General features: G+C 33.5%; 1 long non-coding RNA gene across 1 annotated transcript in view; it reads right to left on the minus strand.

Annotated features, from left to right (window-relative positions):
- Positions 1-708: 708 nt before the first annotated feature.
- Positions 709-20,016, minus strand: part of LOC145269258 (uncharacterized) — a 205,835-nt gene continuing 186,527 nt past the window's right edge. Inside the window, exon 2 of the long non-coding RNA XR_013864971.1 lies at positions 709-844. This is a non-coding gene — a long non-coding RNA (uncharacterized LOC145269258). The remainder of the gene's footprint in view (positions 845-20,016) is intronic.

Below are 20,016 nucleotides of genomic sequence, written 5' to 3' on the forward strand. Positions count from 1 at the left end.
CTCTTAAACCCCTTCAAAATACTCCAAAGAAACTGAAATTTGAGGAATATTTATTAATTGATGTCTAATACCTATTATTAAAATTTCACAAAAACCAAACGTTATCTGAATTACCCAGTTTGCATAAAATAAAATTAAAGTAAATATAGCCTACGTTTGAATCCCTTACGCCTAGCAGTTGTGTTCCAAAACTTCATTATGACCAGTTAATTAGTTAAGGAATTAGTATTTTACACAAAAATATATATATATAAACTATTTTCACATACTTAAATGTATATACATAGAGATTATGTAACGGGACACTAATATATATATATATATATATATATATATATATATATATATGTATATATACGTTTTATTTTTATTACCGTATCTTTCTGTTAAGTTACATTATTGTTTCAGCTACCCGGGCGTTTTTTTGGTCGTCTGTAGCTTCCTCAGACTTTTACAGAAAGGTTTTCTGTAAAAGTCTGAGGAAGCTACAGACGGCAAAAAAAAAAAAAAAAAAAAAAAAACGGCTGGGTAGCTGAAACAATAATGTAACTTAACAGAAAGATACGGTAATAAAAAAAAACGCATATTTGCTCTACAACAGTATTGAGCACTTTCTTCAGTTTTTTTTTATTTACCATTTCCACTATATATATATATATATATATATATATATATATATATATATATATATATATATGGCTCTAAATTTTTGGTAATTAATTAAAAAGTGAAGGAAGTAAAACAACTGATGAAATAACAATTACCTTTGATATTATTTTCTTATGGAGGCAAAAGAATGTTGCTTACCGCGGAAAATCTCTTATGTCATGATTGAGATGCTCAGCTGAAAAAAAGAAAAGAATATTTTAGTTCGTTTAAATTTTGGATATACGTACATAAACAGGTACATTTGAGGTAAACGTATATAAACATATACAGGGTGACCCAGAAGAAACGGGCCCCAACTCTAATTAGGCCCCGTTGATGTGATGTTTTGAATATAATAAACTAGTTATGACCAAAGTTTCATTTCATTCGGACAAAACACTAAGAAACAGGACCTAATTAGAGTTGGGCCCGTTTTTTTGGGTCGCGCTGTATATATATATATATATATATATATATATATATATATATATATATATATAGAGAGAGAGAGAGAGAGAGAGAGAGAGAGAGAGAGAGAGAGAGTGAGAGTGAGAGAGAGATATCATTAGACAAATTCATTTATTTTCACTATGAGTTTATATTTACATTATTGATAGGTTTGGGGTTGTTTACCTCATAATGGTTGCCGTCGTTTTCCCAATGTATTCTGGCCTTATCCAGGTGTTCTTATATGATAGTTGGAGGAAACTTTTTGTGTTGGATATTAAGGTGTATAGGTTTGCTAGTGGATATCTTATACGTAAAATCATTCTTGAAATTAAAAAGAAATGTAGTTCTAAGCAAAAAGTATGGCAGCATAAAGATTTCTAAGCAAAGAATTACTCCAGTCATGATCAGCAGAAACGTAATAATCTACTTGTGTTTAGAAGGAAAGATTCGAATGAAGAATTCAAGATTCACTTTTTTTGATAAAGCTGTTCTGGTATTTACTTGATTTGTTCTGATCACGCATGATGATAAATAGAATTATCTAAATCTTCACTCTAAACACGGCCTCCTCCTGCTACTACGACAATGACGCCATGTTTGACCTAGAAAACGTTGACGTTAGTTTCGACCACCTGCAAGTGGTTTTAAAGGGTTAATTTTATCCGTTCTCAATTGTGTGTCTCTTTGGCGTAGAGGTAACGTTTCAGGCATTTTTTCCGCCTTAGCCTCGATGTTTCGGGTTCGAGCCTGTCTTCCTACCAAAACTTTTTTTCCTCTTTTACACATTTTTTTTTCTATTTTTTTTTTACATTTGTTCGCGGTTTTGCTTTGTTTCAATTTTTCCAATTTTTTATAACATCGTGTTTTTTTTTTATAATATTAAAACAGGCCCCCTTCCTACATACACACCTCCAAACACCCGGGAAACACCGGGTACCCCCCGCTAGTAATAAATAATTTTACCAAGAATTCATCATAAGTTTTTGTTCTGGTTTCGTTTATAGCTGATGACATTCAAGTCATCTATTTTCTTTTTTTATAAAAAAGTTTACCAAGAATTCTTCATGAGTTTCGGTTCCAGTTTCGATTACAGCTGAAGGTACTGAAAGTATAAATATTTTATTTTCTTCTTAAATTTTGGTTTCAGTTTCGATTCAAACTGATGCACCCAAGTCATATGAACATATTTTTTTTTACTTTTGAAATCACAACTTTATAATATGTAAGAACAGATAGGAAATTGACTCTATAACAATATATAAGAAATCAGCATAAATTAAAATGTCATATTTAAACGTATTTTACGACCGGGCTACGCCGAGCGAACCTGCTAGCTGAGATAAATACGTTTGCAATTTTACGTTGAACATCTACAGAATAACATCAATATGTTACATAGGAAAGAGTCCGCTATGGAATTTCCACAGACTTCACTATTAAAAATTATTTTGCTAACTATATTTCCTCTAAAGCAGTCATTCCAAACGTGGGGCGCATGCCCCACCGGTGAGGCATGGCAATATTTTGGTGGGGCATGGGCAGGACGTGCACCCTTGGGTTTACCATACCACATACTACAGGGCAATTAGAGAATGAGTTATTTTTTTCATCATCATCATCATCATCATCATCATCATCATCATCATTACTACTACTACTACTACTACTACTACTACTAGTACTACTAAACAACAACAACAGCAGCAGCAACAACAACAACAACAGCAGCAGCAACAACAGCAACAACAGAAACAACAACAACAACAGTGAATTGTTTCATAGTGAATCTTTGTATTAAGGGGAGCGTCCGGCCGTGTATGTGTGTGCGATATATATATATATATATATATATATATATATATATATATATATATATATATATATATATATATATATGCAAGCAGTAGTAGTAGTTTCTCTTTCATTGATGCCATGTTCTTTGGAACATTTTAAGTTTACTTCACTGAATAACAGAGGGATTTTTGATAACAAAAATTAAATATCACAAAGGGGAGGCACCAGGATTTTTAGAAATGCCTAGGTGGGGCATGGCCCAAAATAGGTTGGGAACCACCGATCTAAAGATATGAGTCATTCATTGAAACAGTCATACTAGCAGGCCGTCCAACGTTGTCCGGTCGTAAAATACATTTAAACACATTCTAATTATAATTGCAATTTTCGTATTTATTATCCTAAAGCCAATGTCTTATCGATTACTATATCGTACCTAATATATAGAAAAGATTTCAAAAGTAAAAAAAAAAAAATGACCTAGGTGCCATCAGTTAGAATCGAAACGGAAACACATAGCACTCTAGCATTATTCGTTACCATCTGAGTTAAGTCCATCTTCTATCTATATATATAAAAGCCAAACGTCTGTGTGTATGTATGTATGTTTGTTTGTAACGCTAAAACTTTTGAAAGACGGAACCAAACTTGACAAATTTGGTATCATATCGAAGCCCCATCACCCGGATGACAAATATCGAAATTTCACGTCAAACGGACCACTAGAAGTTGGTCAACTGATCAGTTATCTTCGAGGGGGGCCCCAAAAAAACCTGTCATTATCTATATATATAAAAGACAAATGTTTGTTTGTAACGCTAAAACTTGAGATGAAAGATTCCTCTCCCCTAAGAATAAAACATATGTTCAATATCTGCTTTTGTTTTTTCATTGTTTATACGGTCCCGAGCAACGCCGGGTAGCCCTGCTAGTAATCATATAAAAACTTAAAAAAAAAGTAATCTTGTTAAATGTAAAAATATATTAAATAAATACGTATTAGATACGTTTGAAACCAAAACAACGCATTATTACAAAATCAGCATATATTTATTTTGTTTTTAAATTTATATTGAAAAAAAATTATTTTACAAAGAAGTCACCACTTATCAAGGCCCGGAGGCCACTCGGGGATAAGGGTTATTTCGTGTACAGTAATCAATGGGACAATATCATAATAATCGTTAGTAATGGAGATTTGATAAAGTGTCTTAATTAAGGGGGCGGTTTATCAGGAACTTGTTTATGTTTAGACATGAAGACATCCAAGTTGTAGGCAGATGGCAAACAGGCAAACGGAAGAGAGTTCCACAGGCGTACACTCCTAAGAAAGAAGCTTTGTTCATGGAATCTACGTTTTGATTTAGGCACAGATAAAGAGTGGGGTAAATTACTGACAGTGGTTTCAGCTAGACTGGTGTTTTTTTTTGTGAAAGATTGGCGAGGGTGGGTGACCAGAGATTGGGGCTCAGACGAGCACTTGCCATGGAAATAACGATAAAACAACGACAGGCTCGCAAGGCCCCTTCTGTGTGAGAGAGGTTGCAGGGAAGAGAAAAGGGCATCCCCCATTAGGCTACAAAGTCTATTTTGTACTCCGTCAATGCAGGATAGGCTGTTTTTAGCAACTCCTGCCCAGATATGGCAGCAGTACTCCATTCTTGGACGTACTTGGCTTTTATACAGATAGAGAATTGCATCAGCAGTGAGATATCTACTGGAGCGGTAGAAGGATCCCACCATTTTCCCAGCGACCTTGGCAACATATTTGATGTACGTGTTCCATTTCAGATCAGAATTAAAGGTCAATCTCATAAGCTTGTCCAAACATGGAGCCTCCCCAAGACGAGAGCCATCCATTTTAATTGATGCCAGATCGTTGCTGATGTAAAGATAGAAGCTTGGTTTTAGATGCATTAAAAGTAAACTTATAAATATATTTCGAAGGATGTCTTTCTTTCTTTTTTTTTACCATATTGTTGTTGGAGCATAGCATCAGTAGAAGTCCATTTGTTGTTTCTGCAGTAGTCGTTTTAAATATCGGAACAGAACGCGGAATTCACGTTAGGGTTTGTGTTCCTTGAATAGAAGCGCTGGTTGGGATTGAATAAAATAAATATGTATTAGATACGTTTGAAGTCAAAACAACGCATTATTACAAAGTAAACAGATATTTATTTTGTTTTTAAATTTATATTGAAATTTATAAATGTATTTCGAAGATATACTTCATCTTCAGTATGTCTTTCTTCTTTTTTGCTATGTTTTTGTTGGAGCATAGACTTAGTAGAAAATTTGAAAAGACGCAGGAACAACAAACGGACCTCTACTGATTCTATGCCCCAACAACAACACAACAACAAAAAAAAAAGATAAAAGACATACTGAACATGCTTCCCGGTTGAATACAACATGGTTACCTTCAAGTCTAATGTAAACAAGTTCTTGTTGAGTGGTCCCCATAAATAATCAAATTATACCCAATTTGCACAATTAACGATTACTACACTACCACTCTTATCCTCGAGTGGCTTTCGGGCCTTGATGTGATGATTCCCATGTAAAAAAAATCATTTCAGTAATAATTTTCAATTCTTTCTTAATATTCTTTATCATTAAACCGATAACCCATCCATCATCTTAATTCGTATCTTTGAGTTGCTTTTGGCCTTGATTAAACTTTAAAAACTGCGAAGATGAAAAAACTCGATGAATGGGCTTCACTGGAACTTAATGAATGAATGCTTTGTTTTTTTTTGTTTTTTTTAAGCGATAGTTATTTTTAGAATAATCTAATAAATATATGCCTTGCTGCATTGTATCAGAGACATACCGGGTCATCCAGATTTGGAGCAATTTCCCAGCAGCTCAACTGGTTTCCGGTATACTTATTAATCATCTCGTTTTTAATTAACTGAAAATCCGTCCCGTCGTCCGTATTGTCAACGCCGCGCCATTTCTGTGTGATGTTCCGAAATTAAAATTACCTTCAAAGAATCCACGCCAAATAGTCCCGCCGTTTTCAAATGCGTCTATGAATAATAGACTTCGCCGTCCGTCTTTCAATCCACGTTTATCAATCGGTCTATCATATTTCAGTATTAAACGTGCAGATTAGCCCCAAGCTCCACCTCATTATCAACCATTGTTGCATCCTTGTGCCCGTTTTACTAGTATTTTAATGGAAGGTGTACCGACGAATTCTATGCACTAGTGCCCCCTAGACGTATGGTAGTAGCGCCCTTAATATCCACTGTAAGGTTGCCTGCGCATGGATATTTTGTGGCAAGAATTGCGCAATCTCCAACCACACTTTTCCTGAGTCGGCGTTGTTAGAGGACTTGCCGAGAGTCCAGCGGAAAAGAGAAATAAATCTATAAAACAGGACATCTGAATTGCCCTCTCGTGCCATGGCATAAAGTTACCAGAGTACAAGGGCGATAATCAAGTATAGCTCCAGAGTGCCGTTTTGTGTCTGTGTGTCTGCTTCATTTCCCCACAGTACTCCCCTCCTAGTTAGCTGGAAGCGATAGAACAGAAAGAAAAATTGGAGAAAAAACATGCATATATATATATATATATATATATATATATATATATATATATATATATATATATATATATATAAATTAAAATAAGTTTACCAAGGTAATCAAAATGGTAAACTTAAAATATATTATAAATATTAAAGAGTTAATATTTACAAGTAAAATAAACTCAACCAGATGTAAAAGCTCAATAAAACCGAAAAGGAAATAGAGCTTATAATGTGAACAAATGATTAATAAAACATATTAAAAGACATCTTGAAAAAGAGTTAAAAACATATTTAATTTTAAAAAAGGGAGCACAAGATAAGTGGATAGTCCTTAATCCGGGGAGTTTCAAAGAAATACTCTCCTTCTCATCAGAGGGCAGGAATTAGCAAAATGCAGGATCGGATTTTGCATATAAAAGTATTTAATGAAACTACAAGTAAGTCACAGATCTTACTTGGTTAAATATATATATATATATATATATATATAAGCATTTATATATATATATATATATATATATATATATAAGCATTTATATATATATACATATATATGCATATACAAACATATGTACATATATGTATATGCATATACAGACATGTATACATATATACACATATATACATATATATATATATACATTTTTTCTTTTTCTTTTTTCATTTTTCTTATCAGTTCAGCTTCTCTCATTTTGCATGGCCTGTCTACTGAAAGCGGTTTTAATTTTAATTTATCAACAATTTGAAGTTATGTTGGAGTGAAATTCGAAGCTCATGTTTTATAATTATAGAAAGATATTAAATATATCAATTTATATGTTTATTAATAAATAGATCCACCGGACCTATGTCATTTTTGTTTACCGGACACATAATATGAACAAAGAAAATTGCTCCAGAAAAATGCCTACTTCGGACCATTACATTGTGATGTGGATTACTCAAAATACAGTTTGGATCATTTTACAACACTGCTATCAAAGACATTCACTTCGGATTTTTCCATGCAATTTGGATGTGAATTTTTATATCCTTTTCATTAACTTCCCTTACTCTATGACATTTAAATAAACAACTTTTAATTGTGATTTTCCATGTCTCACTGACTTTAGCAAACAAGGTGTAAACCATTATAACTAGTTGTTGATATTTTCTGCTCTGAAAAGATAGTAGACATCGAAATCTTATAGGAAATGAAGTTATGATATTTCAAATGTATTCTCTGTCTTACATAGAATAATAAAAATCTTTTGATTTGAAATTTAAACATTTCACATCATAAATTTTTAAAGACATTGAATGACTATAACTTGATTTATTTACTCTATCTTGTACATCGAGCAATTCTTACTTAGGTGGGATAGTACTTATAGAATATTGCTGCCAATAATATCTTGTAAAACTTATAATCACAAGTTTCTATAAATACACACACATATATGCATATATACACATATATACATATATATATGCATATATATACATATATATGCACAAACATACACATATATATATATACATGTATATACACATATATACATATATATGTATCTATACATATAGATATATATACAAATATATACACATATATATATAGATATATGCATGTATATATACACATATACATATATATACATACATGAACATATATGTATATATACATGTATATATACATATATGTACATATATATACATATACATATATATGCATATATACATGTATATATACATATACATATATATACATGTATATATATACATATACATATATACATATATATATACATACATAGGTACACATATATATACATACATAGGTACACATATATATACATACATAGGTATACATATATATACATACATATATATACATATATACATATATACACATGCATATATATATATACATACATATATGCATATATACATATATATATACATATATGACAAAACATATACATATATATATATACATGCATGCATACATATGCATATATATATACGTATATATACATATATATGCATGCATATATATATGTACATGTACATACACATATATATATACATATATAAGATATAATATATATATATATATATATATATATATATATATATATATATGCGTATCTGCTGTGTACAGAATGAGAAAGAGAGCAAGGATATCAGGCAAAAAGTGCTCAAAATTTTATGACTGTGGGATGCTCACAGAAAGAACGCTCTGAGTTTGAGTGTTAGTCATATGAAGCACAGTGGATAGAAGTTAGTTCACGTTGGTCACATAATGAAGAGAGAAAATATACCGATATAAGATAACAAATAAATGTAGAGTCATTTACATCAAAATTCAAGAGAGATAATAAAGACAGAGGTGGTAAGATGTCATAGAGAAGACCGTAATGTTACTTGCGTTATTCTGTTGGCTGACCTCTCTCCTTTTGTCTACTGCGTTTGCCTGTTGCTCCCCTCGTCTCAGCTTTACGTCACTTGTCTTCCATTCAACTCTAAACACGATTTTGTTTGTTTCGGATCTGTGATGCACTTAGTGTGATCCTTGTTAGAATTTACATTAGCTAACTGTAGTGGCCCTGGAAGGGTCACTAAGGAAAACACGGACACGGATAAGAGTTAGAAAAGGTAAAATATATTGAAACAAAACAGTATATACAAAGAGCCACTGTCGTAGTAAATACCGCTAAGATGGCGGACTACGAAAATACACAAACCACACCGAGAGTCCTAACTCTCAGTTCTTTTATACGGTTCAACGGCAAGCATGCCGCCGTTTGCATTTTTCAAATACATCGGTAAACACTGAATGTTTTTGGAGCGCGTTTTAGTCACACCTTGTCAAGTTTAGCTTAAGAGTACCGTTTTGTGTCTGTTGGTTGGGGAATTTCATTTGCCACAAATACCAGTGGCATATAGAGGTTCATGACGACTTGAAACAATGCCGAGATAAGCGGAGAGCACATACAGCGCCTAGAATTCTCAAATGGTCACCTATCTGGTATTAGCCAGGTTTAACGTTGCCTAACTTCGGTGATCTGACAAGAACTGGTATGTCAACTTGATTATGCCGTATATGCCCCTCAACGTAAATCAGAAAACCAGCAAAATCTCACCCCTATAATGTTGAGGTCCATATGTTTTTATTCATCTTCACCCCCTAACAAGGCATATAGCCACTTGCACGCGAGGGCCTACTAATTCGGACCACGCCTAGGAAAGATTAAGATGTTGGTCCACGTTGCATTTGAACTTCTGCATATCAGTACAGTTAGGGAAGCAGGTCGTAGGAAGGGAATTCCAAAGTCTAGTCGTTCTAGGGAAAAAGCTGTTAGAGTAGAAAGCTTTCTGGCATTTATGGACCCTAAGAGTGAAGGAGTGTGATTTTGTTGCTAAGCTGGTTTGTCGAGAAGGCACAAGTGTAAGCAGTTCATCAGAGCACCTTCCATTAAAATACTTGCAAAACAGGCATAAGGATGCAACATTGCGGCGATGGGACAGGGGTTGGAGCATAGTTGACAAAGTGGGACCTTTCAGATTAGAAACCCTTTTTTGAACTTAAGACTAAATTGATAAATGTATAGGGGTCAAAAATTGACCTCTGCGGTTTCTACGAAATTACTTTGGTCTAAACATTTGAAATCTTACATAAAGTGTATTCACATGTAGGGCAAGTTATTAATAGTACATAGGGGCCGAGAAAAACCGAGCTTAACTGCTAATATATATATATGTATATATAAAAGTGAAAGTGTCTGTATGTATGTGTGTCTGTCTGTCTGTGTACATTTCCTTTGACAATATCTTTGTCAATTTTCAGTCTACACACTCGAAATTTGATATACAGGGTACTGAGATTTGGGAAAATCTTTGTAATCCGTTTTCGGCCAGAAATTTGGCTGTTAAGGGGTCAAAGTTCGACGATTTGACCTTTGAGAACTCTACCAAACTCCTCCGACAATTTTGGGTCTAAACACTTGAAATTTTAGATATAGGTTCCTTTGACATGGATCTAACTTAATAAAGTGATTTGAGCCGAAAACAATAAATGTTAAGGAGCCATAATAGGGGTCAAAGCTACAAAAAAGTTGACCGCTGCGGTCTCTACCAAATTACTCAGACAATTTTTGGTCTAGATATTTGAAATTTTACATATAGGGTATTCAGAGATAAGCCACGCTTTTTAATCGGTTTGGGTTGAAAATTTGAGCTACCAATATATAAATATATGTATGTATGTTTGCATGTCTGCCTAAAACTTTCGACAGAGGCGAAGGATTTTTACAAGATCAGTATCGTTTTTAAGCGCGGCCCTTCAGACGATAAATATCGAAAAATTGGCTAAAAACATTAATGTCTTCACCTTAAACTGGGGGCTTTTCTACAGGGAGGGGTCGCATTTTTCGCCGATATTTTCGAAAGTCACCCCTCTTTTCGATTGTCTAGCCTTAATTTAAACCTACGTCACTTCTGGTTTGGCGGTGGTCGTAACAGCAAAGACGTCACGTTTTTTCCCCATTCTTTTCCTCTTTTGCGGTACGGGTTCTAGCCTTCCTTCCAACTATCACGTTTTTTTTTTTGCTCAACATACACCTCCAAACATCCAGGCAACGCGGGGCTGAAATGCTAGTATATATATATATATATATATATATATATATATATATATATATATATTCAGCCACTCTGATAAGTCGTGGACGACGAAACACGCGTCAGTGGATAATCATATTTAATATATATATATATATATATATATATATATATATATATAAGGAAAATTGTCTCTCTCTCTCTCTCTCTCTCTCTCTCTCTCTGTCTATGCTTGCATATTTCCTTACTAAATAACTCTCTCAATTTTAAGTCTACAGACTAGAGATTTGACATAAGGCGTATTAAGATTTGGGAAAATCTTTCTAATCGGTTTTCGGCTATAAATTTGGCTGTCAAGGGGTAAAAGTTCAACGATTTGACCTTTGAGAACTCTATCAAACTCCTCCGCCAATTTTTGATCTAAACACTTGAAATTTTAGATGTAGATTACTTTGACATGGACCAACCTTTTTAATTTAATTTCAGTCCAAAGCAATAAATGTTAAGGGGTCAAAATTTGGGTCAAAGTTAAAAAAAATTGACTTTTCAGACAATTTTTGGTCTAAGCATAAAGTGTATTCAGACATAGGGCAAGCTTTTTAATCGTTTTCTTTTTCCCCGAAAATTTGGCTTCCAAAGGGTCAAAGTTCAAAAGATTTGACCTTTTGAGGTCTCTAGTAAACTATTCAGCAAATGTTACGGGTAAATGGGTCTAAATATTTGAAATTTTAGATAAAGGGTATTCAGACATGCAGCAAGCTTTACAATCAGCTTTTGAGCGAAAATGTGGCTGCCAAGAAATCAAACTTGAAATAGTTGACCTTTGCAAACTCTACCAAACTCCTCCGCAAATTTTGTGTCTAAGCACTTGAAATTTTAGATGTAGGTTACCTGGACATGAGTAAAACCTTAATATATATATATATATATATATGTGTGTGTGTGTATATATATATATATATATATATATATATATATATATATATATATATATATATATATATATATATATATATAAGGTTATGAACAGTACATAGGGTCCGAGCAAAGCAAAGCTGAGCTAAACTGCTAGTATTCAATATAATATTTCTGATTATAGTGCACTAAGTAATTACATTTCTGTGGACTTTTCACAGGCCATTGCGTGTGTTACTTATTATGGCATCAACGTTGATTTTATTTAAATGTTAAAATTTGGTTTTGCTTCACTGGGCGGTCATTCTGCATCAAAAAACGCACACAAACCTTTTGAAATGATTACGCACAAATTATAAACGGTTAAAAAGAAGTTGGTTTAAAATCCTGCACGCATCGGTAAGCACATATTATCTAAATTACTAATAATAAAAGAAGAAAAATACGTTTTTTTGTGTCTAGTCCTTAATAAAAGTTTCAGGTTGACTCACAGTTTAAACGTTCGTAAAAGCCACGCGAAGATCAGCAGTCCATCGGGCTACGTCCGATGGCTTTGAAGGATTAGCCAGAAAAGAGAAAAACATTTATTTTTAAATACATGAAACTATTTTTTTAATAATTTTTTTATATTCTTTCTAACTTTTTAAGTCCCAAGAAAAATAAGGGAAAAAACAATAAAAAACAAAACAAAAAAAACAAACAAAAAACAAAGCGAAAAACAGAACGAAACAATAAAAAACAAAACAAAAACAAAACAACAAAAGATAAAACAAACACAAAAACAAAGCAATAAAAACAAAACAAAATAACAGAAACAAAAACAAAACAAAACAACAAAACAAAAGAAGAAAACAAAAGCAAAAACAAACACAAAAACAAAACAAAACAAAGAAACAAAAACAAAGTGGCATCCATCCTTGATAGGAATAACCCGGCTGAAGGAGGGAGGTTTTAAAGAATATTACATTCACAAACGATTCCGAATAGCATGTATAAACCCGAAGGAGATGACTACGTTCGGTTTTTGTAATTCAGCGCTTCTACATAATCAGAACGAAATATGGGAAATCGTAAAACTGAATTTCACATGAAAACAATGGTATGTACGTATTCCTCGTATTTTTAAGATGATTATATCCAAAAATTACGAAAATCGATAAGGTAGAAAATTTTTTATCAAAAAAAAAAAAATAGAATTTGAAGAAAACGATCGCATTTGCTTATGTTAGACAGGAAAAATTAAAAGGGAGGTAATTTTACATTTCGATTTAACAAAGATGGCCCTAATTTTCACTTGCTAACACGATTAAAGTTGTTATTTTTAATAATTCAGTAATTTTCATGTAATTTCGACTGCATAATTTGGAAGCTAACATTGTGATTTATTAGAATTGACAAAAACAAAAACAAAAACCAGTTAAAACCAGTTTTAAATCTGAAAACTTCATTTATCGACTACAAAATTTCGTTCTGATAGTGTAGAAGCGCCTGGAATTCTTTCAGAGAGGGTGTCAACGTCCTTCCACATACAGGACAAGTACAGGTGACAGTAGCCAAGTTTAAAGATTATTGCTGACATTTGTTTCCCCGGTATCTTTCTAGTTAGAGTTCTTTCTGGAAAAGCGTCGTGAAGGTTTCTACGTACAGAACCGGTACAGGTGTCAGTAACTTGTTAACAACACAGACTGGCAACCTGGGTGTGCCAAGTTTGAATTCAGTTCATTTCACAGAAGCACTTTCTCTCGTGTGTGTTGGCAACCTTCACGACGTCTTTCTAGAAAGAACTCTAACTAGAAAGATACCGAAAGAAACGAATGTCAACAATAATTTTCTGGTTTATACGAAATTAATGAATGATTCTTAACCGGAAAAATAATATACGTGTGTGTGTGTGTGTGTGTATGTGTGTGTGTGTGTATGTGTGTGTGTGTGTGTGTGTGTGTGTGTGTGTGAATCGAATCGTGGCATGAACATAAATAGCAACTTTAATTGGTGAATGATCCGAAAAAAGAACACAATATAAAAAAAGGATAACGGTTTATCTGAAAAAAAAAAAAAAAAAAAAAAAAAAAAATGAAAACCCAAAATAGCCCTTTTCTTCTTTTCCGAGTCTATTAATTACTCTGGTTGTGCTAATATCTATTTTGAGAAAGTAACGGGTATTCCGATCCCTATAAAATTGAACCGTGACTCAAGAATGTTCTTTATTACGCATGCGTTGTCGCCAGTTCCGGCGGGTTATGTTTAGAACATGGCGGCTTTTTATAGAATCTTCCCAGTCATTCACAAAGCAAGAGGGATGCGTTTATTCGACTGGAAATAGATCTCGTCCGACGCCTACGCTGACTATTTTTAATCGGGCCAAGAAGGAGGAATACCTGTATCTAAAAAGCTCAACTTTGGATGCGATATAGTTTAAAGGAATCCACGCGAAGTTTTTTCACACGGAATATAAATGTCGGCTGCAAATTAAAAAAAAGGGGGGGGGGGAAGAACAGTAATGAATCATTAGATGAAATCTACATAAAATAGATTGTTTAGGTGAAACTTATCTTTTACTTACCCCGCGTATCAATTTATACGTAATAGCAAACATTTATTTATATACGGAATGAGTCAGAAGTAACCGGATGGCACTGTGAAGGAAAAAGGCCACATAAAAAAAAAAAAAAGAATAACAACGTCAAGCAATACTAAAATAAATTAAACAAATACATCACTCTATAAGTTCCAGGCCTGACATATAAATGACACGACTAATAATAATAATAGCTAGCAAGACCTGTGGAAATTCCATAGGGGACTCATTCATATTTAATATATTGATGTTGGTATTCTGTGGATGTTCAGTGTAAATGAAGACGCTCTGATATTATTGCAGCCCTTTTGTTAAAACTGCAAAAGTATTTATCTAAGTTAGCAGGGATGCCCGGCGTAGCCCGGTCGTAAAGTACGCGTAAATATGATATTTTAATTATTGCAGATTTCGTATATATTATTAAAGAGTTAATGTTCTATCGATTTTCATATGTTATAAAGTTAAGATTTAAAAAAAACAAACAATGTATATCTATATGACTTAGGTGCATCAGCTATAATCGAAACCGAAACCAAAACTTATGAAATGTATATAACTTGAGTTCCTTCAGCTATAATTTAAACCGAAACCAAAGCTTATGGAGAATTGTTGATAAAATTATTTATAAAAGAAAAATAGATTACTGGAATGCCATCAGCTATAATCGAAACCGAAACCAAAACTTATGAAGAATTCTTGGTAAAATTATTTATTACAAGAAATGGAAGTCCATAGCAATTAAACGTCATTTACTCGGATGTAAGCATGACACACAAAATAAATAACACACACGCTATTCTATTAATATGTAGATAACCAGCATTTCAGCCTGGCGTTGCCCGGGTGTTTGGAAGTGTATGTTGAGCAAAAAAAAAAAACAACAAAAAAAAAAAAACGGTCAATTTTTAAAAAAACTTTGACCCCTATTATGACTCCTTAACATTTATTGTTTGGGGCTCAAGTCAAGTTATTAAGTTAGATCCATGTCCAAGGAAGCTACATCTAAATTTTCAAGTGTTTAGACCCAAAATAGGCGGAGGAGTTTGGTATAGTTCTCAAAGGTCAAATCGTTGAACTTTGACCCCTTAACAGCCAAATTTCAAGGCAAAAACCAATTACAAAGATTTTCCCAAATCTCAGTACCCTGTATATTAAATTTCGAGTCTGTAGACTTAAAATTGACAAAGTTATTGCGTAGGGAAATGTACACACACAGATACACACAGACACGTTCACTTTTATATATATATATATATATATATATATATATATATATATATATATATAGATAGATAGATAGATAGATAGATAGATAGATAATAAAAACACCCGGTGTTTATACGCATGTGGCAGTTCCAAATAAATTAACAGTAAAATCCTTTGATATAAGACACAAAAAATATACAAGGTGCCTTCAGTAAGCTTCCAGACTTTTTTCGTATTGGAACTTTTATTGATAGTACACACATGGAACTTTAGTCCCCTTCGAAGTAATCTTCCCCGGCTGCAATGCACTTGCACCATTCCAACAATTTCTGGAATGCCCCCCACGAAAGTCCTTTTGTATGAACGTGCCAATGACCATAGTCACAGCCTCTTTCATCACCTCAATTGTCTCATAACGACAGCCTCTAAGGTTTTCCTTGAGCTTAGGGAATAACCAAAAGGGGAATATAGGGAGGGCGAGGAAGTGTTTTGATATCTTGATCACATAGTTTGTGACAAGGATGGAGCACCTTTGGGACAAACTTCGTGGAAATCTTCATCTTCAGTTCCCGACGAATAATTGTGTGTACAGTTCCCACACTGACATCAAACTGTGCACTTATTGCCCCTATAGACACACGACGCTCCTTATCCATGAAATTCTTTATTTGGCCAATCAAGTCTGGTGTTCTGACTTCCTTACTCCTCCAACACCTCTCATCATACCTCACAAACTCCCTTCCTTCCTTGAATCTTTTATGCTACTCAAAAACTGATGCTCGATTCATGTAAGATGGTCCAAAAGCAGTCTGAAGCATTCAATAGGTTTCTGTGGCATTTTTTCCAAGTTCAAACACACAATTTTATTGCATATCGTTCTTCTAAAGTGTCCTCACGTATAGATTGCATTTTTGAAATTCATCAGCTGTGGCAATCAGGCTTTAGTAGGGCGTATTCCGATTCCTGCTGCGGCTGTTCCTTTGAATCTGAAATCATAAAAATTGGTCGGCCAGTCCTCTTATATAACAGTATAACAATAATTTTCAAGAGTCTACGACAATTTTTAATGCCTGAAAAAATAATTCTGAAAACTTATTGAAGACACGTCGTATCTACACAAAAAAATAAAATCTTCTCAAGTAGAATTATAATAATAAATAAAAATCAGTTTATTGTATTTTGTCGATCTGCCATTGATTAGAACGGAAATGACGTAAATAAGCCAGTCTGTCATTTAAGCATTAATTAATGGCAGAACAGTGAAAAAAATAAAACTGATATTTATCTAGGTTAACTTTGTTTCTTCAACAATCATCCAGATCGCTAAGATTGGATGGACGGATTACTAGGCTAATTGATAAATAGACGACTATTATTATTATTATTATTATTATTATTATTATTGGGTATCTGGCTAAGAGTGTTACATGATAAGGGCTGTCCCCTTTTCATGTAAGTATAAAAATAGAGAGATTTAGTTAAAATGAAAATGAAATAGAATAGACGAAATTCGAACCTCGTAATTTAGGTTTAGAAATAGATTACGAGAGAGAATTAGCAAATGGAATGTGAAAACAAACCATTGTTTGGCTTAGAGATAAAATAGTTTTAAGAAAAGGAATACAACTATAGGATAATTTAATAAACATGTTTTTAACATATTGGAAATATAGGTTACTGGGAATATAGGTTAAAATTCCTTTTGTAAACAAAGGAAAAAAGTTTTGGACACGCATTTCCAGAACACGCGAAAGAAGACATGTTTTAACATGTGCATGACGTCATGGAAAATGGGAAGTTCTCGATATAGTTAGAAACTTTAGAGTTAAGCAGGGAGAAACTGAGGGGGAGTCTGAGAGAGAGTCTGAGGACAAGAGTCCAGACATGGACAGTCGAACGTCTGGAAGCGAGACGGTCACCTTTGAAACATAGAATGTAAAACTTTGAATTCTTGACTAAGAAAACCACGACCGGTCGGAGAAGAAATAAACCCATCATGTGTTTTTATAAACGTCATCTTTGTGTTGTAATTCTACCAAAAGGTAAAGTGAAAATTGTCATTATATGTCTTATATATCATGTGTTTTAAAATGCCTTTACATACACAATGTCTCGACATCTCATATCTACAATGTGAACACTAAGACTGTCTCAACACTACCCCCTCACTAACACTTCTAAGTATGAACATTTTATATATATGAATCTCTTCATAACACGAACACAGAACGCAACATCTCTCTTAATAAGACTCTAAGACTCACTATTAATAAGACGAACAATAACAACAATAACAATAACAACAATAATAATAATAATAAATAATTACAAATTAATGTATTAATATAACAAGAGTACTGAAGCTTTTGTTTATGCAGCACAAGAGCAGGCATTAGGAACACGATTGTTCAATAAAGTGGTTCTAGGAGAGGAAATTGCTGCAGAATGCCGGATTTGTGGTAAGACCTCAGAGTCAATTGCGCATCTTGCAGCAGGGTGTAGTGGACTGGCCCAGAGAGAGAGAGAGAGAGAGAGAGAGAGAGAGAGAGAGAGAGAGAGAGAGAGAGAGAGAGAGAGTACCGCAAAAGACACGATCGCATGGGACTCCGGATATATTGGGAGGTGTGTAAGAGGGTTGGGGTGAAATGTGCTGGAAAATGGTTTGAGGAGGTGCCTGATGAAGTGAGATCAAGTGAGGATGGCAAGATAGAGGTATGGTGGGACAAAAATGTCATAACGACCAAGCAATTGGAACATAATCGTCCGGATTTGGTCGTCATTGACAAGGACTAAAAAAAAAACTGGCAGATTGTAGACTTCTCAGTACCCTGGGACAGAAATGTGAGAGAGAAGGAGAATGAGAAGTGGAGCAATTATGCTCCATTGGCCTTGGAGATAAGGCGTATACATGGGGTTAAAATACAAATAATCCCGGTCGTAGTTGGTACACTAGGAGTAGTATCAAGTCGTCTGGAAGGACAATTGAAAAAACTACAAATCCCCGATGTTTTAGGCGGCCTTCAAACCTCTGCAATTTTAGGTACCATCAACATACTTAGGAAAACCCTTGATCTTTGAAGCTCCTGGTTTGAAATCCTCTGGAAATGCATCCCATCCCTTTCCAGAGAGACGTTCATAAACGAAATCAGAATTATTATTATTATTATTATTATTATTATTATTATTATTATTATTATTATTTATTTATTTATTTATAATCTATATATTAATACGACAGCGTGTGTGTTCTTTTGTGGTCTCACGCTTACATCCGGGTCATTGAAGATGGGATGGCTGGATGACTAGGCTAATTTATAAATAGACGACGACGACTATTATTATTATCATTATTATTATTTTTTTCTGTTATTATTATTATTACTATTATTTATTTATTTATCATCTATATATTAATACGATAGCGTGTGTGTTCTTTTGTGTGTCACGCTTACATCCAGATTGTTTAATTTTTTTGTTCTTCTATTTCTTGTCATAAATAATTTTACCAAGAATTCTATATAAGTTTTGGTTTCGGTTTCGACTATAGTTGATGGCATTTAAATCATCTATGTTTTTTTATAAATAATTTTATCAAAAATTCTTTATAAGTTTTGGTTTCGGTTATGGCTGAATGAAACTCAAGTTATATATATATATATATATATATATATATATATATATATGTTTTTTTTCATAAGTTTTTATTTCGATTTCGATTCAAGCTAATGAACCCAAGTCATATGGATATATTTTTTTTATTTTTGAAATCGCAACTTTATAATATATAAAAATCGATAAAAAAATTGACTCTATAATAATATATAGGGAATCTGCAAGAATTAAAATATCATATTTAAGCGTGTACTTTATGACCGGGCTTTACCGGGCGTTTTTGCTAGAGCGTCTCCATTTACACTGAACATCTACAGAATGCCAACATCAATATATTACATATGAATGAGTCCCCTATGGAATTTCCACAGGTCCCGCTAGTATATATATTAATAAGATAGCGTGTGTGTTATTTATTTTGTGTGTCATGCTTACATCCGAGTGACTGTCGATTAATTGTTACGGACTCATCCATCATCAAACGGAAATGGAATCATGCCGTCTTTTCTAGGGCGATAATTATATGTTTCCACCCTGTAGTTGTTAAAAATTTTAAAGGAATGTTTTATTGGCCGGTCATAATTTCATGACGTATTTGGAAAATTAATCAGGACTTAAAGATGCAGGTTTTTATTGAAACTAATAACGCACATCGTAAAAGTCGTGACGGGCGTAA

Source organism: Euprymna scolopes, chromosome 45, assembly GCF_053919585.1.
Source record: "Euprymna scolopes isolate OS-2025 chromosome 45, ASM5391958v1, whole genome shotgun sequence".
NCBI lineage: Eukaryota > Metazoa > Mollusca > Cephalopoda > Sepiida > Sepiolidae > Euprymna > Euprymna scolopes.